We start from the raw sequence: 26,581 nt of genomic DNA, 5'->3' as shown, positions 1-26,581 counted from the left end.
CTCTGCCTTTTCTAAAACCAGCTTGAACATCTGGAAGTTCACAGTTCACATGTTGCTGAAGCCTGGCTTGGAGAATTTTAAGCATTACTTTACTAGCATGTGAAAGTGAAGCCGCTCAGTCATGTCCGACTCTTTGCGACCCCATGGACTATAGCCTACCAGTCTCCTCCGTCCATGGGATTTTCCAGGCAAGAATACTGGAGTGAGTTGCCATTCCCTTCTCCAGGAGGTTTCCCCAACCCAGGGATTGAACCCGGGTCTCCCGCACTGTAGGCAGATGCTTTACCATCTGAGCCACCAGGGAAGTCACAAGCATGTGAGAAGAGTGCAATTGTGCCGTAGTTTCAATATTCTTTGGCATTGCCTTTCTTTGGGATTGGAATGAAAACTGACCTTTTCCAGTCCTGTGGCCACTGCTGAATTTTCCAAATTTTCTAGCATATTGAGTGCAGCACTTTCACGGCATCATCTTTGAGGATTTGAAACAGCTCAACTGGAATTGCATCACCTCCAATAGCTTTATTTGTAGTGATGCTTCCTAAGTCCCACTTGACTTCACATTCCTGAATGTCTGGCTCTAGGTGAGTGATCTGTACACAGTTTACTAAAAAACAAAGTCTGGACAAGTGACCATTCCTGTTCTTAGAAGCTTGCTAGTTTGAGGGTATTGATCATTCTTGAAGAAGCCAGGCCAGGCAAGGAGAAGCAGGATTACCAGAAATACAGGCTCTTTTGTGCCCACTCATAACATGCCCCACCCTTCTCTTGTCTTCTTAGTTCCCAGACTTTCACAGTGGGTGGAGCAGAGCTTATGCTTGCCCAGCTTTCAGTCCTGGAGGCTCTGCCATCAGAGGTTGACCTTGACTAGACCAGGTGTACTATAGGCCACTGAAGGCATTATTGTCTTCCCCTTTAGACAAACAGGAAGCTGCCTGCAAATTGAGTGATTGGAGCTTTCCGAATCCTCGTGGGGCAGGGAGAGCAAGGGTCTGAGGTCATATTCTAAAAAGGGAAAGGGAATGACATTTTAAAGAATTTCTTGGGCTACTTGAGAAGGCTTGGATCCAAAGTATCTTTAGGCATTTATTGTACTCCAGGCTTGTAAGAAGATCTGTGTTTTCAACATTTATTGGTTATGTGATCTTTTGGAAGCCCCTTAACCTCTTTGAACCTACCATTCTTCATTGATAAAGTAGAGATGATAATCCTCAGTGTTGATGGAAAACTTGGATAACATTAAAAAGCCCATGAATGTTAGTTCTGTAGAAAAGCAAGCATATAGGATTCAGGTGCTCAGAGAAGCATAAATCATATTTTTACACCCTCTGTTGACAAAGGCAGTAAAATGTGATCAATGGATAAAAGACTTTCACTTCACCATTAAGAATGGTTCTGATCCTTAAAAGAGTAAGCCTCAGTTATCAGGAAAACTTCACTTCTGTAGAACAGATCATTTATAGACCATTTGGGACCAATAATGTATTGCCATATAATCAGCTCTCAACTATCCATAACAAAAACATTCTTCTCCTAGCTATGTGTGGACTGCCTGACCTAAACCATATGAGCCCAGAGAATGCAAACTCCCTTGGCTTTTGTAATAGTCCAAACAAGACATAGTTATGTAAATATTTCCAAAAAAATTCTTAAAGTAAAGTGGTTAGATCGCTACTGCTGAGTTTAGGGAGTAGCTGTCTGCTTTCCAAGTAGTTCCCTGTTTAAAAGAGCCTTTTCAGATATGAATTGAAGGAATTCCTTTATAGGTTGGCTGGCATTGTTCTGAAATTACTTTTCAATGTTCCTAGCTATACTAAGTCCATGTATGGACCAAAAGAATGAAAGCTCCTAACCAAAATACTGATAATTCTTTACATTTGTAATATGCATTGTTGTTGCCAAAACCCTTTTTACCACTATAATTATTATGTCATTTGATACTCATTAACTCTCTGCAGTTAGCAAGTTAGGAATGATTAACCCTGCTTTTTGTATGGGGAAACTGAGGCTCAGAGAGGTTAAGTGACTGCAGAAAGCACTCAGATGATGAATAAGGGAAACAGGACTTGAGTGGGAGACAGAAGACTTTGACTTTAGACTACATGGTGTGGAGGGTGTAGAACGGGGAAATGAGTGTTGTTTCATAAAGGCCTGGACTTAAGCCTTAGTCATGATTAAGTCAGAGTTCTAAGGTTAGAAAAGAAGTTGCAACTTTAAATTAGGCCCTTTCCCTGTTCTAATAGTTGCTAAACCTCCCTTTAGTCTCTCCTAAAATATCATGGGGCTTCCTTGTTGGCTCAGTGGTAAAGAATCTGCCCACTAATGCAGGAGACGCAAGAGATGTGGGTTCAATTCCTGGGTCAGGAAGATCCCCTGAAGGAGGAAATGGCAATCCACTCCAGTATTCTTGTCTGGAGAATCCCATGGACAGAAGAGCCTGGCGGGCTACAGTCCTTGGGGTTGCAAAAGAGTCAGGCATGACTTAGTGTTTAAACAACAACAACAACAAAATATCATGAGTGAAGAATAAAATTTAGAGAGAATTACAGTAGTTGGGGTCTCTAAGTGGATGTCCACCTGTCATATTGTTCATGTTCTGCCTGCTTGGGGCCTGGCCTGACACTTGTTTTGCAGCTGGCTTTCTGTCACCCTTCTTGCTGATCTCAGACTACTGTCTTCAGGGCTGGTCGAGCTTTCCAGCTGATTGGGCCAATAATTTACATGACTTCGCTTTGCTCTTGGACGCATAGATGTTGCTTGTTAGGAAGTGAGAATTGTTTGAGGATTGCTTAGGCCTAGCTAACATAGGGTCTTGTTTGGACTTTGGTGGGAACATGATCATTGGTCTAACTTGTTGAGTGGAAGAGGTACTGAGAAATTGTGAAAAGAGCACTCTTCTGGAGTTGAAGAAATGGAGTTTAGTCTGAGCTCTGCTTCTAGCTTCCCAGAGCAGTCTTGGCCAGGTCTTTGTCCTTTGGGGACCATGGTGTATTCTACAAAGAATTGGTTTGGCTAATGTCTGAGGGCCGTTCCTGCTCTGAAAGGCTATAATATATTCAGAGATGTTACATTCCCTCAGTAATTGCTCCTGGTCTGCCCCACCTTGGGTAGGGGGTTTGTGGCACACATATCAGATATGCTCTCAATCTGTGTTATACTGGTCCAAATGGCAATTCTACTAGCTCTGAGAGGTTGAGAGTAATCAGCTACACCTGGCTTTAGAGGAGACCCCCTTCATAGAAAGGCTTTGGAAATGCTATGGAATATAATTGGGTGGAGGGTTAGGCAGGCAAGGGTGGCAGGAATCAGACATTGCCTGATCTGGGTAAGAAGGGAAGAGGTGCTCTGGAAAGGTAGTTCTTGGGGAGCCCACCAGAAACAGGCAGTAGGATGATATCATGAGGTAGACAGTTTAGTGTAGTTCCTGGTCCCAAGTAGTTGGTAAGCCCTCAGGAATGTGACACTGTCACTAGGAAATATGTCACTAGAGCAGTCAAAGGCTGTGGAAACAGCCTTCCTTTGTCACCATCCCCATTGTGTAGTGTGAGGTTCTTGGCGGCAAATGGGAAAACCTGTTTTGTAACAGCAGATAGGGCTGATCCTTCAAAAGAAGGAAAATTCATAATGCTTGCTTAATGTCAAAGCTTGTGAGGTTGAATTTACTAGTGTTGATACATTTTAGTTTTTTTTTTTTTCCTTGTGGATTTGAAGCAAGGTTAGGAAAAGTGGGAAATTTGAGCTCATTACCCTAGTGGCCCTAAGAGCTAGAATGAAGGTGGAGTTTAACTTTTAGGGCTGCCTTCCTTATGGTAGAGTGTTGAGTTCTTCATGGAACCAGCCTCCTGATCCAGTGGGAAAGTCCAGCTTGCCTATACAGTTAGTTGGTCTTGGCCAGCTTGTGGAAGCATGTTGTAAACTCAGGTCTTGGCTTAGGGCTTTGGGCATCAGTATTTTTGTAAGAGCTCCCCTAGGATATTCTAATTCTGAAGCCTCTCCATGTTACATCTGAGAAAACTGAGCCTGAGAAATGGAGGTCCATACCGGTGCCCACACAGCATGAATATAGCTGAGCTGAGCTGAGATTGTCTAGGGCTCTTTCCACTCCATTTGTAGCTGGAAGTAAAGGTGACCCAGACAGCTCATTCAGGCATCCTCTAAACTTGGTTTTGGGGCCTGAATGAGATGGGAGTTATGCACCATGCCACCTGCTCCAAGTACTAGAGGAAGGGGTGAGGTTCAAAGAACTAACTGGACCCCAGGGAGGTAAGCAGCTCTCTTTAGAGCTCAAATTCAGTGTCTGGGCATGTGCATACTGGTGGTGGTGTGGGAGAAAGTATAGGACAGGATGGAAAGTGAGTAATGCTGTGGGCACCAAGGCATTCAGTTAGTGGGAACATTACAGAGAGTTGGTGAGTAAGAGCCCAAGGACGTGGTGACCTCATTCCTCAGTTACAAATAGAAGTGCTGGGCTGAGACCCTGCCCTGTGTCCAAGGTAAGGTGCTTTGGAACTGAAGACTGCTGATTCTCTACTTCCTGCTTAAGCTGGATAGCTTTTACATCTGACTAGGTCCCAGTCCCTGCTGCTCCTATACTTTCAGAGTATACCAAGCTCTGTCATAAGCCCTGGCACCATATCACAGTCTGGTCTTTTATTATTTTCCATTGTTTTGTATGTGGTACCTCAATTAAAGAATAAATTCCTTTTACGTGAACCGTGAACTTCCAGATGTTCAAGCTGGTTTTAGAAAAGGCAGAGGAACCAGAGATCAAATTGCCAACATCAGCTGGATCATCGAAAAAGCAAGAGAGTTCCAGAAAAACATCTATTTCTGCTTTATTGACTATGCCAAAGCCTTTGACTGTGTGGATCACAATAAACTGTGGGAAATTCTTCAAGAGATGGGAATACCAGACCACCTGATCTGCCTCTTGAGAAACCTGTATGTGGGTCAGGAAGCAACAGTTAAAACTGGGCATGGAGCAACAGACTGGTTCCAAATAGGAAAAGGAGTACATCAAGGCTGTATATTGTCACCCTGCTTATTTAACTTACATGCAGAGTACATCATGAGAAATGCTGGGCTGGAAGAAGCACAAACTGGAATCAAGATTGCTGGGAGAAATATCAATAACCTCAGATATGCAGATGACACCACCCTTATGGCAGAAAGTGAAGAAGAACTAAAAAGCCTCTTGATGAAGGTGAAAGAGGAGAGTGAAAAAGTTGGCTTAAAACTCAACATTTAGAAAATGAAGATCATGGCATCTGGTCCCATCACTTCATGGCAAATAGATGGGGAAACAGTGGAAATAGTGTCAGACTTTATTGTTTTGGGCTCCAGAATCACTGCAGATGGTGAGTGCAGCCATGAAATTAAAAGACGCTTACTCCTTGAAAGAAAAGTTATGACCAACCTAGATAGCATATTGAAAAGCAGAGACATTACTTTGCCAACAAAGGTCCACCTAGTCAAAGCTATGGTTTTTCCAGTGGTCATGTATGGATGTGAGAGTTGGACTGTGAAGAAAGCTGAGCGCTGAAGAATTGATGCTTTTGAAGTGTGGTGTTGGAGAAGACTCTTGAGAGTCCCTTGGACTGCAAGGAGATCCAACCAGTCCATTCTGAAGGAGATCAGCCCTGGGATTTCTTTGGAAGGAATGATGCTAAAGCTGAAACTCCAGTACTTTGGCCACCTCATGCGACGAGTTGACTCATTGGAAAAGACCCTGATACTGGGAGGGATTGGGGGTGAGAGGAGAAGGGGACGACAGAGGATGAGATGGCTGGATGGCATCACTGACTCGATGGACGTGAATCTGAGTGAACTCTGGGAGTTGGTGATGGACAGGGAGGCCTGGCGTGCTATGATTCATGGGGTCGCAAAGAATCGGACACAACTGAGTGACTGAACTGAACTGAACTGATGATAGGAAATACGACTTTGTTCCTAGTCTCTCCAGGAGCACATGAAGGTACTTAGTGGAGAACAAGGCAGCACTTGAAGAATATCTTGATTTCTTTTCTCCCTGCCCCAGCCTCCAAAGAAACTTTGGATTTGAAGAGAATGGTGACTAGGAGCTTTTGGGTAAATATAGCACACACTGCATTCTGTGGATCTACTCATTACATTTTTTCAATACTAGATGAGGAACCCTTTAAAATAGGGGCTTGTTATAAACTCTGTATTCTGTGTATTCTCAGAGATTGTCAGAATCTCTGTATTCTCTAAATCTCCATATTCTGTAGTGTCCTGCCCCACACTTTGCAGGTGCTCAGTAGCTGCTGAATTGATTTGAAGGCATTTCTTCTCCCGTTCCCTCCCTTGAGTCAGGCTAGTTTCTCTAGAAACCTTCTATTTCCTGGGGGAAGAGTCTGAAAGCTAGTGAAGAGGAAAGGGCTGTATCTGAGCACTGGCTGTCAGTGGCATCCCTTGGATCCAGAAGCCCACAGTTCTTAGTATTAGTTGACTTTTAGGGTACACATACTTTCAAATATATGTTCCTTTGTTTGTTTTCCTATGGGAGGGCAAATATGAGGAGTCAGGGCATGGACTGGGAGGTTAGAAGGTGGACATTCCTGAATGGTTGTTTCTTTTTACCACTTCCTTGTGAGAGAAGTACTAACTGGACCCTGAAGTACCTAGACGTCCAGAGGAGAAAGGCTTGTTTGCAATGTTGGGCACTAATGGGGGTCTTTATCCTTGGAGTTTTGTGGTTGGCATTAGTTTCGTTCTTAGCTTTCCCTCCCACTGAGTTTGGCAGCTCCAACTTGATTTCCTTTTATTCTCCAAATGTTTTCTAAGGGGATAGGGAGGGAAGCAAGCCACATATGTCCCTTTGTTTCTTGAGCCCTTAATAGGCTGGCTGGGAAGGTCTCCTTCTTCTTTCTTCTTCATACATGCCTCTTGCTCTTCAAGACCAGATGTTTGAGTCAGAGGCCTAGGGATCAAGCTATCACTGACTCAGCCCCTGGTCTGGGACATGTTATTGAGGGGGTTCGGCTTGGCACAGGTCCCTTCTGGTATGTGAATGAGCCTTTCAGAAATAGATGGTTAGTAGTCTAAGCTTATTATTTCCCCTCCCCACCAATACCCTTACTTAGGAAGGGAATAGGCTACTGTGTATGATGATCTGGTCCAGTTTTTGGTTAATTTTCAGATAAGACTCTTGCTGCCCATCTTCTATGGAAAGTAGAATGTGAAGGAGCTATTGGTTCAGGTTTGAGGTCTTGCAGATAGTGAATGGAGTTACTAGTCTAGTCTAGCAATTAGCAAACTTGTCTGTGAGGCCTGATTTTTTAAGAAAAGGCTTCACATTTTAAAAGCATTGTTAAAGAGAATAAAAGAGGACTATGCAACAGAGACCATATGTGGTCCATAGAAACAGTTTGCCAACCCGTGATACTTTATACTACCAATTTATTATACACCAATTTCTCATAAACTCATAGTTTCTCTTTCTTGAGCCAAGCACATGGTAGGCCTTTGGCTCTTTTGATTTATGGCTGAGATGTTTGTAGCTAGCCTCTTCTGTGTTGGATGCTAACTAACAAATCCACTGTATCTCCTTCTGTTGTATACTTGGTGTCTTAGTCACTAGGGGTTAGAATTAGGATTGTATTCTTCTTGGAGGAGAAAGAACTTGAAAAATGATGCTCTCCTCAACCTCTCTCTTCCTGTGAAAGACTTAGCCTTTCATCTCAGATGGCCCCAAATCTTATAAGTAAGCAGCTCCTGTTGATGGTAATTACAGAGATTTGAAAACAAAAATCACAAAAGTCCAAAATTGAATACGACAGGGGATTCTGGAGCTGGGGCTAACTCTTCCTGCTCCTCCCCCTCACACTTCATCCTTGGCTATTTTGCCTCCTAAAATCAAACATAACTTTTTGAGAAGGTGCCTCCTTTGTGTTCTTTCCAGACTATGCCTGAACAGAAGGAATCCTGGGTACTTTTAGAGTAAGATACTGAGACTATCTGTTGTAGGGGTGATATCAGAGTGTAGCTCTTATCCAGACAGGAAGGCATTCTAAGCTCCATCTGGAGCCCTTATATCCAGTGTTCTGGAGATTTGCATTTTGTTAACTGTTGTGTGTTTATGTGGGTACATGCCTATTTGGGCACCCATGCCAATTCTTGCCAAGTGCCTGGGAATGGAGAGAGTATGGTGCCAAGGCTGAGTCATTCTCTTGGAAAAGTCAAGATTATAAGGTGTTGCACCAGATCTGCTTTAGAATGTTTTCTCTTCTCTCTTTTGCTGCCCCTACCCTTCTCCAAACACACCTAGGATTGTAGTTCCCCTGTCTATGCTCCTTTAGACCTGGACAGCTCAACCATTGAGCTTCCTGAGGGGTAACCAGGGCTGCTCCTCCTCTCTCCTTCCCTCCTGTCCCCAAAACCCTACACCTCTACCCAACAATATAGAAGACTTGTGGAATGGGTAAAGATGTTCTGACTCTTAGGGACTAAAGCATATTTGTGAATCGTCAGTGAATGAGGTTAACTTAAATGGTTTTAAGGTGACAGTTAATGGTGAGCATTCCAAGTAGAGTTGCCTCATGTTTTTCTCATGACTTCTTTGGGAAGGTGTCTGGTCAGTATTGTTCAAGGTGACTTGAAAAAGGAGGATGGTAGCCATAAGATAAATTAAGTGCACCAATTGTATAGAAATATTTTCAACCATTATTTATAGCTGCATGACCCTGAGTAAGGTATTTAGCCTTCTGAATTTTAGTTTTCCATCTTTATTTTTAAAATAATTTTATTTATTTATTTTTGGTTGTGATGGGTCTTCATTGCTGTTCAGGGGTTTTCTCTTGTTGGGACAAATATGATGCACGGGTTTCTCATTGCAGTGACTTCTGTTGTTGTGGAGCACAAGTTCTAGGTGTACAGGCTTCAGTAGTTGCAGGACGTGGGCTCTAGAACCCAGGCTCAGTAGTTGTGGCCCACGGGCTTAGTTGCTCTGTGGCAAGTGAAATCTTCCCGGACCTGGGATCAAACCCATGTCCCTTGCATTTTTAGCCACTGTACCACCAAGGAAGTCTTTCATCTTTAAAATGGAGATAAAAATGATACCCACTTACTTGGAATTCAGGAGAGAGAAAAGAGCTCATGCAGGATGTCTGGCATATTGAAGGTGCTTGATAAAAGCCCTATTTCTCTTAATTTATTTCATTGTATTTTGCTCTCTTTAAGTATTTGAGATAAAATAATTTTAGGACCCTAGTTTAGGCTTTTCCTCTAATTTGTAAATGTGCTCCCTGTACTGTAGTATCTTTCACTGCAGCCTGTTGAGGGGAAACAGTATAAGAATTTTTGTGGGTATATCTTTTGCTCTGCAAAGAACCTCAGCTCTGGGGAGCCTTGAAAGTCCCAATATGAGGGAGTAGGGTAAAGGAGAAGAGGTATTATGAGACCCAGGTTAGATAGGATGGTTGTGGGATGGGTAAAAGAGAGAATGTGCAGAGGGGAAAATGGTTAGAGGAACCCTTACTCAAGAAGGCAAAACAGTTTGTGGGTCCCTGCCCCTTTGCAGAAGCCAGGCAGCCATAGCTGAGGCCCACCCCAGCCCTTGCTGTGCTGGTAGCTTTCACTTCCTGTGTGTGTGTGGTAAGGTACAGGGGGAGGTCTTAGTCTGGTCACCCTTTCAGATATGCCTGTGAGTAGACAGGCTTTCTATATAGACTGAAAGTGGGTTGTAATGGGATCTCTCAAGATCTGGAGAGTGGTTCCCCTGAGGTTTGTGGAAGCTAGGATAGGGAGTCCTCATTAAGCTAAGCTGGTACCTTAGTGGGACTGTGCGGGAAAAAAAGCCAGCTTCCAACATGTATCTTGTATATTAGGCCACCTTGTCTGGCTTTGTCTTCAGGGATTTCTGTCTCTGCTTGTGGCACACCCCTCCCCACATCTGATGAACTGCTGTTCAATACTGTGGAAAGGTCTCTAGTGTATTCTCTTCTGATAGTTTCTGGCAAGAAGGTCAGGGAGCTGGGCAAAGAGGCCTTGACCCTTAACTTTGTACTTTTGGGAGGGATTTCACGAATTGGAAATTTTCCTGTGGCATTTGAAGGGCCTACATCGTGTTTCTTTCCTGTGTCCTTGTACAGGCTATTTGTCTACCTGGAATACCTTGAGCTTCACTTTCCTTTTAAAATATTTTCCCTGTGAAAATATTTTTATCATTCAGGACAGGTCTGCTCTTTCTCTGGAAACCTGCTCTTCTGCCTTCTCCATTATAGCCTGGGTCCCCTTTATGTTTCCACAGTTCCCTCTGATTACCTCTATCACTGCTTTTGCTGTACAAGAGTATGTGGTACATACTCATACTCAGTCACTGTCATGTCTGACTCTTTGTGACGCCATGGAGTGTAGCCCGCCAAGCTTCTCTGTCCATGGGACTTTCCAGGCAAGAATACTAGAGTGGGTTGCCATTTCCTCCTCTAGCCCATCTTCCCAACCTTGGCATCGAACCCACGTCTACTGTGTCTCCTGCATTGGCAGGTGGATTCTTTACCACTGAGCCACCTGAGAAGCCCTGTGCAACATGGCAATTCCTCATTTACTTACAACCCCTCCCCTACAAGAAATACTCTCACACGCTTACTCATTTACTTTCACATATGTACATGTGCAAACTTTAGAATCATCGTCTCATGGCCTGGTCCATGCTGGGTGTCTTATAACTTAGTGGTGTGTGGAACAAGCATGTGTATATATGTGACTGTCAGGAGTGGAGGTCATTTCTGAAACACCTGACGTAGGTAAGAGTTGGCCCTATTTACTTTTCTAGGCCTTATTAGTATTATAGGTAAAGTTTTGGGCTCAGTTTGGATTATGGAACATTATCTATTGCCTGGGAGGCTGCTGGGTAATTTCTGTAGAGATTGTAGTGGGCCTTTTCCCTGCTGCTATCTAAAGAAAGTAAACCAAAGTTAGGGTAGGGGTGCTTCTTACTCTACCTGAAGAACTCTGATGTATGTATGTATTTGGAGTAAGTGGTTTCATGCATGCTTACCTTAGCATTAGGGGGTACAAAATTTGTAAGTTTCTGGTGGTAGGGGTGCTAAAAACCCTGGTATTGTTGGTTGGATAAAGTTAAACAGTTTCTACTGGTCTTAATAAATTAGTAGCTGAGCTTGTGGTTTGGAGGGCAAGATGTGGCTTTATCAACTCAAAAAATACAAAGCCACCTTTTAGAGAAGTTATGTTAACTGTGTAGGAACCATAACTAATAAGCTGGATGTCATGTCTCTGTTCTCTTACTGACTGCTCCCCTCACTGTTCCCTAAAACTTTTCTAAAAGAGTCATAGATGCACAGAACTCAAGGGCATTACTTGGGCTCTCTATAACTCTGCTTTTAGGAAGGTGACTATAACAAAAGTGAAGACTGTGGCTACAAACAGAGGTACCCTAGGGCAGGTATGATACCACATGCCACTTTTCAGCCTTTAACACATCCACTGAAAATGGGTGCTAAGAGTTGGTGTTTCCATAAGGATAAATCTTGTTCCTTGATGAGTGCTAGCGTTAGATTGGGCTGCAGATTAGGTGTAAGAAAGCAGCAGGCTGGTTGGGACTGGGGATGATTTGTTTAGGGGTAATTGACCAAGTTCTCCCATATAAACCTAGCCTGGGATTATACTCACTGAAAGTCTGCACTTAGTGAGGCAGCGCTGTGGAATGGCATCTGCCTTCTGATTTCTCACCCTGTATGAATGAGGAGACCCTCCCTGAACATTCAGATGGAGTGTTCAGCCACATTCTTTGCTACTTATAGTCCGGGAAAGGAAGACAAGGAGGAGTCAGGATGTCAGCTGGTTAGAGAGGAGTGAAGGGAAATTGAACAATGAGTGGGCTCAGACTGGTATCCTCTCTCCATTTCTTCCTCTGATCTTGTTGGAAGAACTGTTCCTACTGGCCTGAAGTCATTTTCTTTTACCCAGTGGCCAAAGCACTCTAGGCCCATTAAGACCCTGCGCAAATCACGTTGCTTTAGCAGAAATGTTGATACTGGCATCTAAAATCCATGTGTAGTGAAACTTCAGTGATATTTGGGATCCTTTTAAAAAATTTACTGTAGTTTTGCATTTCCTGGTTCATTGATCAAGGAAGAGCATTGGCATGTTTTCTTTGTTTCCAAACATAGAAGTTGCCAATTTGTGTTTCCTCAGAAAATTCATTTTTCCAGAAGTACTTTGGACCATCACCATCTTTCTGTAGACATGGATCCTCCAGTGTGGAAGATGCCCCCATGGTTAGCTGGTCACCCTTCCTGTCCTTTTCTGTGAAAGTAGGAGGTTACTGCAGATTTTTCAGCTTGATCAAGCAGATTACTCCAGCTCCCTCCCTAGTCAACCAAAGCCTCCTCCAGGGAGGGGAAGTGTGGTAATGACATTATCTTTCCCCAGGCAGCCACATGTTCTCTGAGAACAGGATGTGGGGAGGGCTGGGCCCCAGTCACAGGGTATGGGGGTGGGCGCGGGAAAGTGGGCTGGTAGTGTGGCCATGTGGGTTGATGCCTGCCTCCTTGGCTTTGAGAGGCATGAAGAGCCCTTCTGTTCTCAAGTGTTAATTCATGTGTACACCCACCCACCCACCCACCTACTCATGACATGTCCGTGTTCTTACTCTAAGAAAGAACTGTAAACACCTATGAGTGAGGACCAGCTCTTCAGGCTGGAGAAACTCAGTGGCAAGGAGTGGGTGGGCTCAGGCAGCCTGCTGTACCAGCCCATGCCTTGTGACTCTGTAGCCATAGGCCATTTTGGCAAGGTTTTGTCTAGGGAGCTGGGCTCCAGTAGAGAATGTGGTTGCTTTGTTGCTTCTTCCCAGGACCTCGTCAGTCTCCTCCCTACAGATGGGTCTCTAGCACACTGAGGCGATTTTAATGTTCAGTTTGCTTTTGGCCCCGTCCTCTTCTTTTCCCTGCCCCCACTACTTCTGCTGGGGACCTTTGGAGATGTGCTGCCTGGGGTGGGGAAAAGAGGATGTAGCTAGCTTCCTGTGCAAGGGAGGGTGGGGCGCCCGCCTTCCTGCCTGTCTGCCCACCCTCCCAGCTGCCAGTGCTTGAGGAACCGACTGTAGAGTTAAGTTCAGAGTCATCAGAGGCATAGGGGCTCTCTGGGGCATAGGGATGAGGCTTTGTTCTTCTTGGTCTCTCTTTACAGTTCTCCACCAACAGGGATTGCTGGGCTCCCTTTTTCTAGAACCACAAGGCAAAAAAGTACTTTTAGGCACCAACTGGTCCAACCATCTCATACCACAGATAGGGAAACTGAGCCCCAGGGAGTCTTTAAGTCCTCTAAAGAATTGGTGGCAGAGTTGTGTAGAATTTTACAAGGTTAGAACTGAAGCTCCTTCCCTTTTCCAAGCTGCTGGTCCAGTGGTTGGCAAACTGTATTTGGCCAAGCTGCTTGGGGTAGCCTTCCTTTGACCAGAACAATTCTACTTTTATGTACATTATATCTTGAAATTTCATGTGATTTTCTGTTTGGGAAAGTGAAGAGGCAGGAAGCTGCTGAAAAAACAAATAAAGTTGAAAACGACTGATCAAGACCTACCCAGTACAATTGGTCACACTCTGACCTAAGAGGAAGGGACTGTCTCAAGATCACTGGTCCACTGTTCCTGGCTGATTGCTTCCAGCTAATAGTGTGGCTCCCTCGACTATAGGAAAGATTGTTCCCATCCTGTGTTGCCTTGATCTTCTCCCATCCCAAGGAGACCCCCTCTTGAAGCACCCTGAGACAAGAGCTGCTGCTGCTACTGCTAAGTCGCCTCAGTCGTGTCCGACTCTGTGCGACCCCATAGACGGCAGCCCACCAGACTCCCCCATCCCTGGGATTCTCCAGGCAAAAACACTGGAGTGGGTTGCCATTTCCTTCTCCAATGCAGGAAAGTGAAAAGTGAAAGTGAAGTCGCTCAGTCCTGTCTGACTCTTAGCGACCCCATGGACTGCAGCCTACCAGGCTCCTCCGTCCATGGGATTTTCCAGGCAAGAATACTGGAATGGGTTGCCACTGCCTTCTCCAAGACAAGAGCTAGAGGCCATTAAATTTATTGGATGAAATAAATGATAGCAAGTAAGCCTTTGGAAGGACCTTCTTGCAACCTTAAATAAGAGAAAATTGGGAGGGCAAAGTTCCAAGTTCGGGGGACCTGGGTTCTAGTCCAGTCTCCTTTACACTTGGACAAAGTGCCATTTGCCTCACTGAACCTCCATTTCTCCTGTCTATAAAATAGTGCTGATATGTACTCTGCCTTTTGTACAGACTTGAGTTCAGCAAGAGAATGCATGTGGACAAGTGTCTTTTTTTTATTGCTTAACTGATTTTAATAACATGACATAAAACTCTTACACTTGATATAATTGTTATGTAAAATACATAGATGAATACTGTCTTCTTTTAAAAATATAAAATAAACAAGACATGAAAGTAGGCAAATTTCCATTAAGTGAATGAAAAAAGTTTTAAAAGTTTTGCTTTCCATATCATTTGAAGAAGGGAAATTATCATTTTAAACAATATTCAAGTTTATTAAACAGATTTTTTTAAGTTTTATAAAATGTTTACCTTTCATCACCTTCAAGGTTTATGTTACTCCCAAATTTTGCATGTAACTGAACTTTTCAAATCTGCTAATACCTGCTGAATTGATTCCACTATGGATTCTAAGGTGTCAGTTTCTTTTTTTTTTAATTTAAATTTATTTATTTTAATTGGGAACCAATACAATATTGTAAGGTGTCAGTTTCTTCTTGCAAATTTTTATTTACTTCTGCTAACATTTCTTGTGTTTAGAATGGCTAATGAAAACATTACCAGTCTGATAAGGTATCACTAAGCAGTCATCTGTAAGCATGATATCCTCACAAACATCTTCTAAATTTTGGAGTTATTTCTTTTTTACTTCTGTTTATTCCTTTAGTTCTATGATTCTACTTGTATTCTGTGCTAATTTGTGTATTGTAAGACTGACATCTGCAACCACCTTCTTCATGGTGGCTGCCATCTTGGGCCATGAGTGTCTTTTAAACTGTAAAGCACTGTGCACATGGGGTTAGGATTTTTATTGTATAAGGGTGAGTCAAAAGTCCTGCATTTGATAATGAGGTTGCAGGAGAAAGGTACCAAAATGTATCAAATATCTAATACATGCTAGGTGCCAAGCCAGGTTGTTTTGTATAAATAAAGGAGATAATGCTGTTCCTCACAACTATCTTGTGAGGTAGGCATTGTTACTCCCATTTTACTTGGAGGAAAACTGATGCTTCAAGAGATAGAGGGACTTGCAGTGCACCAAGGGACTCCCTCTAGAGCCCACACTGTCCGTCATATATTTGTAAAAACATCTTAAGAAAGTGCTGTGGTTTCCTTTGTAACTTTCCAACCCATTCCCTGATCTACTCCAGTGTCTCTCCTCTCTTGTTGGCTTCATGTCACAACCCTGGGCTCTGTACTCCTTGCTTTCCTTGGTGGTACATACACCAAGTGCACTTAGGTGCCCTTGTTTGGCCATTAGTTGATGGAGGAGCCCTTTGGGTCAGCAACCTTTTTTGTTGATAAGAGGGACTTCTTACTCCCCTGGAGAGCTGGTAGGAAGGGCTAGGATGTGTTGCTAGTTAGAACTGGCTCTTGTCCAAGGTCATGCAACTAAAAGATGGTAGTTGCTTCCCTTCATTGAGACTCAGTTTTCTCATTTTTAAAATGGGCCTACAGATGCTTCCTTTATATGTACTGATAAATTTTTCACAACAGACTCTCTGGTGAAGCCATGATTTGTACGGTTTACCAACCCCAATGGTATAAATACTCTCACCACTTGTTGTTCAGTCACTCAGTTGTGTCCAACTCTCACCATGGCCAATTTCAAACTACCAACACAGGGTCCTTGAAGGAGGACTTATACAGAGATCAGCTCTAGTGTAAGTTGGTTCCAGTGCACTGTTATTGATTGCACCTATCTGAGAGTCCCTAGCCTGTCCCCAACTTCAACCTGTTCACATCTGTATGCAGATACAAGGCTTGCTCCCTAAGTTCCCACGGCATCTAGGAAAGGGAGAGTATCATTTAAGGTCTGCTCCTTGCCTAAGATTTTGATTGAGGCTCTAATTAGAGTATTTTTGATCAATGTTGTTGGGCTGCTGAGGTATTTGTACCAGTTGTTTCCTTCCTCTGTCTAATTCTTAACTAGATGGGAAGATAGTGGAAGGCTCTGGACAATGGCCTGAGGGTTTGGTCATTCCAGAAAGCACTCAGCTTTCTGTTTGAAATCCCAAAGCCTATCCTCCCTCTCCTGCCTGTAGAGCTTGCTCCTCTGGGTTCTAACCTGAAGGTCCCAGCTATGGGGATCTCTGGGCTAGAAAGTATTTTGGAGGACTGGAGATCTGGTCTGACCTCTCATCTCATCTCAAGAGAATCTATGCTAGGTGATGTTTCTTTAAACTTCCCAGAGGATAAGAATCACCTGGGACAAAACTACTGCTTTCCTAGCTCTTCCTCTGAAGTGTCTTTTTCAGTAAGCTTGGAGTGGGGTCCAGGAATCTAGGTTTTTAAATTAGTGCCCCAAATGATTCCCAGCAGTTAAGTTTGGGAAATACCACATTGCCACTGCACAGTCCTCTGCCACGTGGGTGTCATTTTGTCCATTTTGCAGGTAGGAAGATTGAGAGATCATGGCTTGTTTTTGGCAAAGCTCGATCCTGCCCTCAGGTTTTTAGAGTACATACCTATGTTCCTTCTACAAGAGAGGAATTACTTTAGTATGTAGAGAAATTGCTTTAGTATATAGAGAAATTATTTTAGCCCCTGATCTTTTGTAGAGGTAAGCTGCATTTAACTCTGGAGAACCATTCACTAGGGCCACTGGCCTAGATGTCTCTGTAGTTACTGCTATCTACTTGGCTTTGTTTCCCTTCAATCGAGGATCCCTCTGCCCATATTGACTGTTGACACTAGTCCTTGAGAGGCTGTATTCCATGCCAGAGGTTCCCAAATTTGGCTGGGCCTTAGAATTATCTGAAGCTCTTAAATTCTGATGCCAGGGCCCTGCTTCTTATATAATAATAAACCATGATCTCTGTGGGTAGGGCCAGGAAATCTGTCTTTAAAATTTTTCCAAAGTGATGCTGATTAGCCTATCTACAGACCCAGTTTGTGATTTTTCTGGATACCAGCTGAAGGAGTTTGGACGTTTTGGTGGGTTGTGTTGGAGGGCTGGAAACCTGTGTATATTAATGGGACATAATTAGAGAAAATGGCAAGGCAGAGCCTAGGATGAGGAAAGAAGAGCAGGTATCCTTTAAAAGGACAAGGTAGCCTAGGTGCTCTGTTGTGTTCTGCCTCACTTCAGGGCTCTGCCTCTTGAGGGGATATCCCTATCCCTCCCAAGAGAGAAAACATTTAAAATAATACAAGGATGTGTGTGTTTCTGCCTGATATGCATGGCTTCAATTGTCTAACCAACTAGAAATCTAATCATATTTTAGAGTTTCCCCCAAAATCAAAGGGCCCTTAGGCTAGAAGGGCCCTCTGCAGGTCTTCTTGGCAACCCATAGCCCTTCCGTGTAGTCAAACCGGCTTTTAGTTCAAATTATTCTGGAGCGATTGAATATTTGTAATAACATGGCTAAAAATGGAGGCGCTAGTAATCATCACATTCTACTTATGATATGCCAAGTACTTTCTTGTCTGTTATTTTTAACTTAAATCTCCCAATAACCCTGTTGTGAGGTTGATATTATTAGGTTCATTTTTATATATTAGAAAACTGAGTTTTAGAAACAGGAAGGTAAGAGAGACTCTAAAGCATCTTTCAGCTGTACCAAGATTTATTTCTCAAAGAACTAAGAACATTATTTCTAGGATGAGGACTCCAGTTTTGTGAGTCCCCTAGATGCCAGGTTTGACTGATGGCATACCAGCAAGTTTGGCAGGAAGCCAATCATAGCTTAGCTCTGGGACGGAAAACAGAGCTTTTTTTTTTTTTAATATTGGAGTATAGTTGACTACTATATATAAAATAGACAACAGTGTGCTAGTTTCAGGTGTACAGCAAAGTGAATCACTTATATCCACTCTTTTAGATTATTTTCCCATATAATTCTTTACAGAGTATTGAGTGCTATATAGTAGTGTGTGTGTGTGTGTGTGTGTGTGTGTGTGTGTGTGTGTACGCATGCACTCAGTTGTGTCTCTTTGTGACACAACTGTAGCTCTTCTCCAGGTTCTTCTGTCCATAGGATTCTTCAGGGAAGAATACTGGATTGGGTTGCCATGCCCTCCTCCATGGGATCTTCCCAACCGAGGGACTGAACCCAAATTTCCTGCATCTCCTGCATTGGCTGGTGGATTCTTTACCACTGCGCCACCTGGAAAGCCCATATAAGTAATGTATATATGTTAATTCCAATCTCTCAATTTATCTCTACCCCTTCCTAATAACCATACATTTGGAAAATAGAGCTTTTTTATTTAGCTGGAAGCCTCCTCTTGCCCCTACATAGTTGACTGATCCTGTCTTCAGCAGTTTTTAACACAGGACAGGGCAGAAAGCCCATGAGTAATGGATGGAATCCAAGCTGATTCTTAGGTCAGCTCCAGTGCCCTTCAGAGCTGGGATGCTGGAGGTTGCTGTGGTGTGTTTCTGAGCAGAGAGAATAGAGCCCTCTTCTGGTGTTCTGCATAACTAGTGTCTCCAGGCAGCTGCAAATGGTCTGTGTTTCCAGTCTATAAATACTTCTTGTGAAACTTGTAGGCAGGAAGCTGGGTTAAGCAGGAAACTGATGCTATTGACTGAAGCCCTGCTGGGTGTGGCCCCAGAGAGAGGCTTAATCCATGTGAGAGACTTATTAATGTTAGGCCCTCTTTTCTTTAAATTCAGTGGCTTCAAAGTTTTATGAGAATTGAAGAATCTGTTGTTCTTGGCTACCTGGATATAAACCCATTCCTCCAATTCCTTGCCTCTTTCCCTGCTGTGTCGTCTTCACCCTCTGTACCTCCCTGCTCTGTCCCCAACCTCCAGCTTGGGTCTTGGCTGTACCTGCTGCCAGAGACCTTCCCAATTAATTGCTATTTGTTTTAAAAAGAAGCTGTCCTAAAACAGGAGACCTTTTAGTTTCCTTCCTTGTGGTTATAAAAGGTTTAGTCTCTCTAAAATGAGTGATGGTGAATGTATCAGAGCCTAAAAGTTAGGCTTTCCCTCGGTCATAAACTAGACTTCCATTCAGTGTCCACTTAGAGTTTTTAATGGAAGCAAGCTGGTTCTGCCTTCTCCACATAGTCTTTTCAGCTCAACATCCTGATTTGTCTACTGTTTTCTAAGTGCTAGGGTGTTTCTATTGCTTATTATGGTCAGTGGATCAAGAGCAAGGCTTTTAATCCTTGCTCTCACACTGTCCAGCGGCTGTGTGACCCTAGGCCAATGCTTCCCCTTCTTTGGACCTCAGTTTCCTCAGCTGCATATTGTAGAATTTGAATCAAGTGATCTCTGAGGTTCCTTTCAGGTCTGATAGTTGGGGATTCTGGATTATTTATTCTCTTGGAGAATAGGGATGAGAAATTCAGAAGGGTTTATTCTGAAGGAGCCAGATGAGGTTCTAGGATGAGTAGATTGAAATCTTGAGGAAATTTAAAGAGGAATGGCCATGCTAAGGAGCGTATGGGACAGAACCCTGTGCCTAGGAGAAGAGATGAGTTAGGGTAGGGGCTAGGGGTATGGTTTGGCTGAGCTGATTTTGAAAATAAGCCCTGGAGTTAGGTATAAATGGTGAGGAGCTAGTTTCCTTCCGGACCTTAATGTGTTGAGAGGCAGAGGGGAACTCTACCTCGGTCTCAGGTTAAGCAAAAGGCTGTGCAATTAAGGCTGGATTAATAAGAAAGCTGTAGCTTGCTAAAGTTTCTGATTGTTTATCTCCTTTTTAGCTTTGGTCTCTGTCCTGAGCTCTCCTCACATAGCGACAATGTAATTATGTTCTCATTGTTAACAAAGGTTAGTTTTGTTTGAGGTTGCTCCCCCAAATATAACTGGGCAAGTAACACCCAGGGTCCAATATGCCCTTGTCTCCCAGTTGAAGTGATTCTTAGGGAAGGTGACTGGGTCAAAGCAAGTTAAAGGGAACCATTGTCTCCCATGCCCTTTGCAGCAGTTGGAGTAACTAATCGGAGAAGGCAATGGCAACCCACTCCAATACTCTTACCTGGAAAACCCCATGGACGGAGGAGCCTGGTAGGCTACAGTCCATGGGGTTACGAAGAGTTGGACACGACTGAGCGACTTCACTTTCAGTTTTCACTTTAATGCATTGGAGAAGGAAATGGCAACCCACTCCAGTGTTCTTGCCTGGAGAATCCCAGGTACAGGGGAGCCTGGTGGGCTGCCGTCTGTGGGGTCGCACAGAGTTGGACATGACTGAAGTGACTTAGCAGCAGCAGCAGCATTAAAGGTATGGGTGTGCATGGGGTCCAGGTGGTCTCCTTTCTAGAACCTACTGGGGAAAAGCATGGCATAGGAAGAGTTAACCCTAGGCAGGTCTTGCTCTCTGTGTTAAGTAAGGGTCTGGAAATGGGCAAGAAGAGGTCAGAACAGATAACTGTACCACATCCCACTTCCAAGTCCATGGGAAGAGGCTGAGTTGCTGGGAAGTGAGTGAGTCAGTGGAGAAGAAGGAGGGGAAGGGAGAGGGGGAGAATGCCTCCTAGGCTAGAGATTAAAAGCAACCCTTGTTTTACCCCTTATGGAAAACAGATGCTTGAGTCAGTGCTGTCATCTCAAGAGCCAAGACAGACCAGGCCCTGCCCTGCTCTGGCTCTAGTTCTGGCAGCAGGAAATGGTGGGTGCTAGAGCCTAAATAATGGTGAAAGGCAAATTTGAGTCACAATGTAGTGACTGCCCTCTGTCCATGGAAGAGACTGAAGTTCTGGGGTTGCCCTAGTAGGGCTCATCCTACCTCTGGCCACACTTTTGCACTTACCTTTGCCTTCTCCATAACGGCAATGCCACTGAAAGCCCAGAGGACTTGGGCCTTTGAAGAATGGGGAGGTGGCAGGTGAGAGGTGAGGTCATTGAGCTCAGACTCAATTGGGCTGACTCACAAGCTCTGCCCTGGCAAGGGGGCCTTCCCAAGTAATGCTTCACAGATGTGCCCAGGTTCCCTTGTACCAGAGTGTTTGGGCCTTAGCCAAAACAGTTGCCAAGGCATTGTCTGAAGTCAGCAGTGAAATCAGCATGACCAGAGAGGTAGGTGGAGTCAAGGATGGTGCTCTGGAATGTCCAGAAGGCCTGTCTTTACCACTTGTTGGCTGAGTAAATGTGGTTTCAGTGATGTTAAGTTAGACTGTGAGTGAAGGGGCTTGGTGCATTGTTGTTAACATAGTTTGTTCGTTTCCATCTTTATGTTACCTGCCTCTTTGTTCATCAGTTTCCTTATTCATGATGTGGGGTTGGTAATGCCAGTTCCTTCTAGCATACAGGTCCATTGTCCAGACAAGTCAGTTTATTTGACTGTCTCTGCTTTGTCCTCTGCGTGTGTGCATGCTCAGTTGTGTCTTGACTTGTTGTGACCCCATGGACTGTAGCCCACCAGGCTCCATTGTGCATGGAATTTTCCAGGCAAGAATATTGGAGTGGGTTGCCATTTCTTCCTTCAGGGGATCTTCCCGACCCAGGAATTGAATCCACATCTGTTGCATCTCCTGCATTGGGAGGCGGATTCTTTACCACTGCACCACCTGGGAAGCCATCCTCCAAATTCCTCTCTGGTAAAGAGCCATATTGTAGTTCAGTAACATGAAGCAAATGAGAGGAAACTTTGCCCCGATCTCCTCTCTGTGGCCCAGCTACTGCTCATGTGGGTACTCTTGGCCCTAGGAAATGAGAGAGTTCCTTATTTGAAGTTGGCCAGGTCTAGAGGGCAAAGTTCCCCAGCTGTTGCTGTCAAGGCAGAGGTAGGTAGTTATTTTCTTTTCTAGGCCAGCCAACTGGGGACACAGGAGAGATCCAGTTTGTTGAGGGCTTTGGATGATAGACTACTGAGATGGGCTATAGACCAATGAAGGGCTTGCTTGGGAATTGTCTGTATTCCATTTTTCAATAAGTAACAGTGGATTTATTGTTCTTGGGCTAGGGGTGGGTGGGCTAGTGTATATGAGTGACACCCCCCACCACCACATCCAGACTCTTTCTGTTCCGTAAACCCTAAATGATTTCATGAAACACAGTTTTCAAGGACAGGCTTAGACAGGGCCTTAGTTCTTTACTGGGGACCACATCTTGAAATACTCTCTCACCCAGGCCAGCTCCTCCATTCCCGCTGAGCTGTGGGGCTGCCTGGGAACTTTCTGCTGACTTTGGAGGCTTTATTTTCAGGTTCTTGCCTTTCAAACTAGACTACCCTCCTCTCTTCATTGATACTGAAGAGGCCAGGCCCAAAAGGAAGGCAGTGGGTGCCCACTTGTGTGAGCATCCTGTGTGGCAGTGGATCTGGGCCTGCAGCTCCTTGTACACATTTGGGTCCCAGATTACTGTTAAGGAAAATGAGAGATTTTCTTTGATCACCACTCCTGCCCTATACCTATCACCTTTAGCCCTGGTCATGCTATTACCCTTGCTACCCCTACTGCCAACACACTGAAAATCAGGAGAACACAGACCCATGATCCTGTCTTCAAGACTCACATTTTATTCTGAGTTGAGCGGTGGCAAGAATAGAAGTCCCTTTGTGTTGTGTTTGCTTTTCTTCCTAATTTTTTAAACCTAAGATTTTTTATCTCCACAGTGAAGTTCAGGGAACCACAGTCTGCTTTCCCTTGAGATGCAGCCACAGTGGAATGACAGAAACTCTGAGCAGGGATTCTGGAGACATAGGTTCCAGTTTAGTTTCAACTGGACAGCATCAGATTGAAGGAGAGCTCTTTCTTGTTCTGGGGCAATGCTCTATATATGATACAGGAAGCATGAACAGTTCTAGCCTCTCTGACATATTTATCCCTAACCCAGACTGAGTTCTTTTCTACCAGTTGATTTATTTAAGAAACATTTATAAACAAATATTTCAGTTAAATATTTGGAGTTATGGGCCAGCCCCTGAAGATGGTAGATTGGTATGACTCCTTTCCATCTACCTTCCTGGCCTCTGTGCCCACTCTTCACCTTGCAGGCCTCATTTACCCTGGAGGAGCTCTGAATCCTTGCATCTCTGTCTCCTTTGGGGCCATTGCATTGTGTCTCTTTCTTTACCTGGGACATTTGGGTGCTCTTCCCCCCAACTCTCACATTCTCCCTTTTTCAAAATCCTTATCTTTAGATACCCTGCAAATACCACTTTGAACTGTGGTTCTGTATTTCTACAAAAAAGTTTCTTCTGTTCTGGAATGGTACTTCTCAGGGTTTCCCTTGTATGTAATAATTTCCCTGTTATTCAGTAAGTCCTTAGGGTCAGAGACTGATTCTATAGCTCTACTGCAACCATAGTTCCCTAAACATAGTATTCCATTAATATTGGGTAAACTGAAATAAATTTATAGAGAGCTCCTTAACCTGGAGTCCTTGGGCCTCCATGAAATCTATGGGTATAATTTGAAGTGGGAAGGATCTATGAAGATGGATGGAGGAAAATTTACATATTTGTTTTCACTGACTTCTCACTAAAATTTAACCCTTCTTTCAGTTATGAATTTAGGCCAAAAAAAGGCAGTACCTGTGACTTTGTCACCAGAGGAAATCTAAGATACTTTGATATTACAGTTTAGTTACTATAGATTTTTCAGAATATCATTTATGCTGAAGACAAGATTGAAATTACAGTAGTAATAACTAATAAGGACCAGTGTTAGGTAATTATATAATATAATAATGAAGAAGTACATATTAAATTTTGGTAACTATTTCAATGTAATTGGTCTCTTTGTATCTACTTTATTTCATGCATTTACAAATTTCTGAGAAGGCAATCCATAGACCTCACCATACTGCTCAGAAAGGTCCGTGGCACAAAAAAGTCAAGATGTAAAATGTTCTCATCTCTGAGTCTGTATACTGTGCTATATCTATCTCTTGTATCTCCTTGCTTAGTACTGTTCATTTAGCCAATTTCTTGTGAGTACCCACTGAGTCTTAGGTACTAGAGAAAGTGAAAGTGAAGTCGCTCAGTAATGCCCAACTCTTTGCGACCCCATGGATAGTAGCCTGCACCAAGCTCCTCTGTCCATGGGATTTTCAAGGCAAGAGTACTGGAGTGGGTTGTCATTTCCTTCTCCAGGGAATCTTCCCAACCCAGGGATCAAACCCAGGTCTCTCACATTGTAGACAGACACTTTACCATCTGAGCCACCAGGGAAGTCCCTAGATACTAGAGAGGTAGCTCTAATTAAGATAGAAGCCTCAAAATGAGGATTAAATTTCTCAATATACTAAAAGGGCTGTTGTCCCTTTTCTACTTCTTATCTGCCAAGTCATTGGTGTTTTGAGGGCTCCCCTAACTCAGCTCAAGTGTGATTTAAGGCTAGATATTGAAGCCAATATGGATGTGAGAGTATGGATGTATGGATGTGAGAGTTGGACTATAAAGAAAGCTGAGCACAGAAGAATTGATGCTTTTGAACTGTGGTGTTGAAGAAGACTCTTGAGAGTCCCTTGGACTGCAAGGAGATCCAACCAGTCCAGCCTGAAGGAAATCAGTCCTAGGTGTTCGTTGGAAGGACTGATGTTGAAGCTGAAACTCCAATATTTTGGCCACCTTATGTGAAGAGCTGACTCATTTGAAAAGACCCTGATGTTGGGTAAGATTGAGGGCAGGAGGAGAAGGGGACGACAGAGGGTGAGATGGTTGGATGGCATCACCAACTCAGTGGGCAAGAGTTTGGGTAGATTCCAGGAGTTTGTGATGGACAAGGACGCCTGGCGTGCTGCAGTTCATGGGGTTGCAAAGGGTCGGACACGACTGAGCGACTGAACTGAACTGAATTGAAGCCAAATTCTAGTCCATTGGGCCTCATTCTCCCTACCTTATGAGGGTCCATTATATGGAGGTCACTGGATTGGCAGGGAGCCTAGGTAACACTGAGTCAAAATGACTAATCTTGCCTGCTGTCTCTCACTGGGGTACTTGCCTTACTTGTTCCTGCCTTCATGGCCTTTCCTGTCCCATTGTCAATCCTGAAATAGATTTCCTCCTTGGCTCCCTGGTGAGATTTATTTACAAAATTGTTCCCCAGGCCTGGTCCTCATCAGAATTGTTTAGCTGGCAAAATTGCTGTCTGGCCCCCTCTTTCCCACTAGCTGACCCCTGTGCTCAGGAAAAGCCCATAGGTATTAAAGACTCATAAGGCTTAATGTTTTAGCTACTCCATGGGGATTTGTATCTTTGGCAATTCTACTTTTATTCCCCTCCAACAGAATAAGTAATATGTGAGCATGCTAGAAATGTAGATTAGTTTTCTTTTTAATTTAAAGAAGGGAGGATGCATTCATAAGATCACTACCCAAAAACCAAGACTGACAAATACTTGGGTATGATTCCAATAACCTCTCTTTGAATACTTTTTTATAAAATTGAGCTCATGAAATCTTGTTGCTTACTCTTTCTTAATATTACTGAGGTGTTTTATGTGGGCATGAAATAATCATTATGAATATTTTATTTGACCATGTGACAAGCCATCATATGGCTATATCATATAGATTACCTAAGCAAAATGTCCAACAACTAAAAAACTTAATCTTTGGAGGTTCTAAAGGGAGGAGAGATATATATATATATATATATATATATAACTAAAGGGAGGAGATATATATATACCTATGGCTGATTCATGTTGAGGTTTGACAGAAAACAACAAAATTCTGTAAACCAATTATCCTTCAGTTAAAAAATAATGAAAAAACCTTAATCTTTGGTTTCTTTTAATAGAGGCATTTTACACTTCGATATAAGAGAGATTTGACATGTTGGCTTAAATTGTGAGACTTGGACTTAGATCTGAATTCAAACCCTGTCTTCCCCACTTACTAGCAAAGTAACATTAGACAAATATCTAAGTCTTCATGCCCAATGTGGAGATATCCTGTTTCACAGGATGATTATGATTATTGGGATAGTACATATAAAGTGCCTAGTGAGTAGTGAGTCTTCATACATGAAAGCTGCTGCTTATTGTTACTGTTAATACTATTACCACTGCTACCAAGTTTTCAGCCAAAGAATCCTATCTCTACTGATGAAATATCAGCTATCATTGACTTTGGCTAGGTGATCTATTCCTAAGAGTAGAGGATGCTTTTTCTAGTACGTATGAAATACTTTGTGTTTCCATCTGGGCCTGTCCCTGTCCCTTTTCCCTCTGCTTACTTGGCTTTGGTAGCACCTCTGTCCTGCTCAAACCTATCTCTGTTGAGGGCCCTTTCCTCTCTTGTGCCTAGGGAGACCAGTGAGACATATATACAGGAAGTGTTAACAATGCAAGACAGTATATAGAACCATAGACATCAGCACGGAAATGGCTATTGGAGATTGCCTAGTATAACTGACAAACTCCATCTCCTGCACTCCTGCCCTTGCACAGGTGAAGGGAACTAAGGCTCAGG

The 26,581-nt window shown here is 43.5% G+C and overlaps 1 protein-coding gene across 1 annotated transcript in view; it reads left to right on the top strand.

The window, feature by feature from the left end:
• Positions 1 to 26,581, top strand: part of MSN (moesin) — a 72,793-nt gene that overhangs the window by 21,586 nt on the left and 24,626 nt on the right. The window lies entirely within an intron of this gene.

This window comes from Bos javanicus, chromosome X (genome assembly GCF_032452875.1).
Source record: "Bos javanicus breed banteng chromosome X, ARS-OSU_banteng_1.0, whole genome shotgun sequence".
Taxonomy (NCBI): Eukaryota; Metazoa; Chordata; class Mammalia; order Artiodactyla; family Bovidae; genus Bos; species Bos javanicus.
The sequence above is the reverse complement of the archived record's forward strand: the minus strand, read 5'-3'. Positions and strand labels throughout refer to the sequence as shown.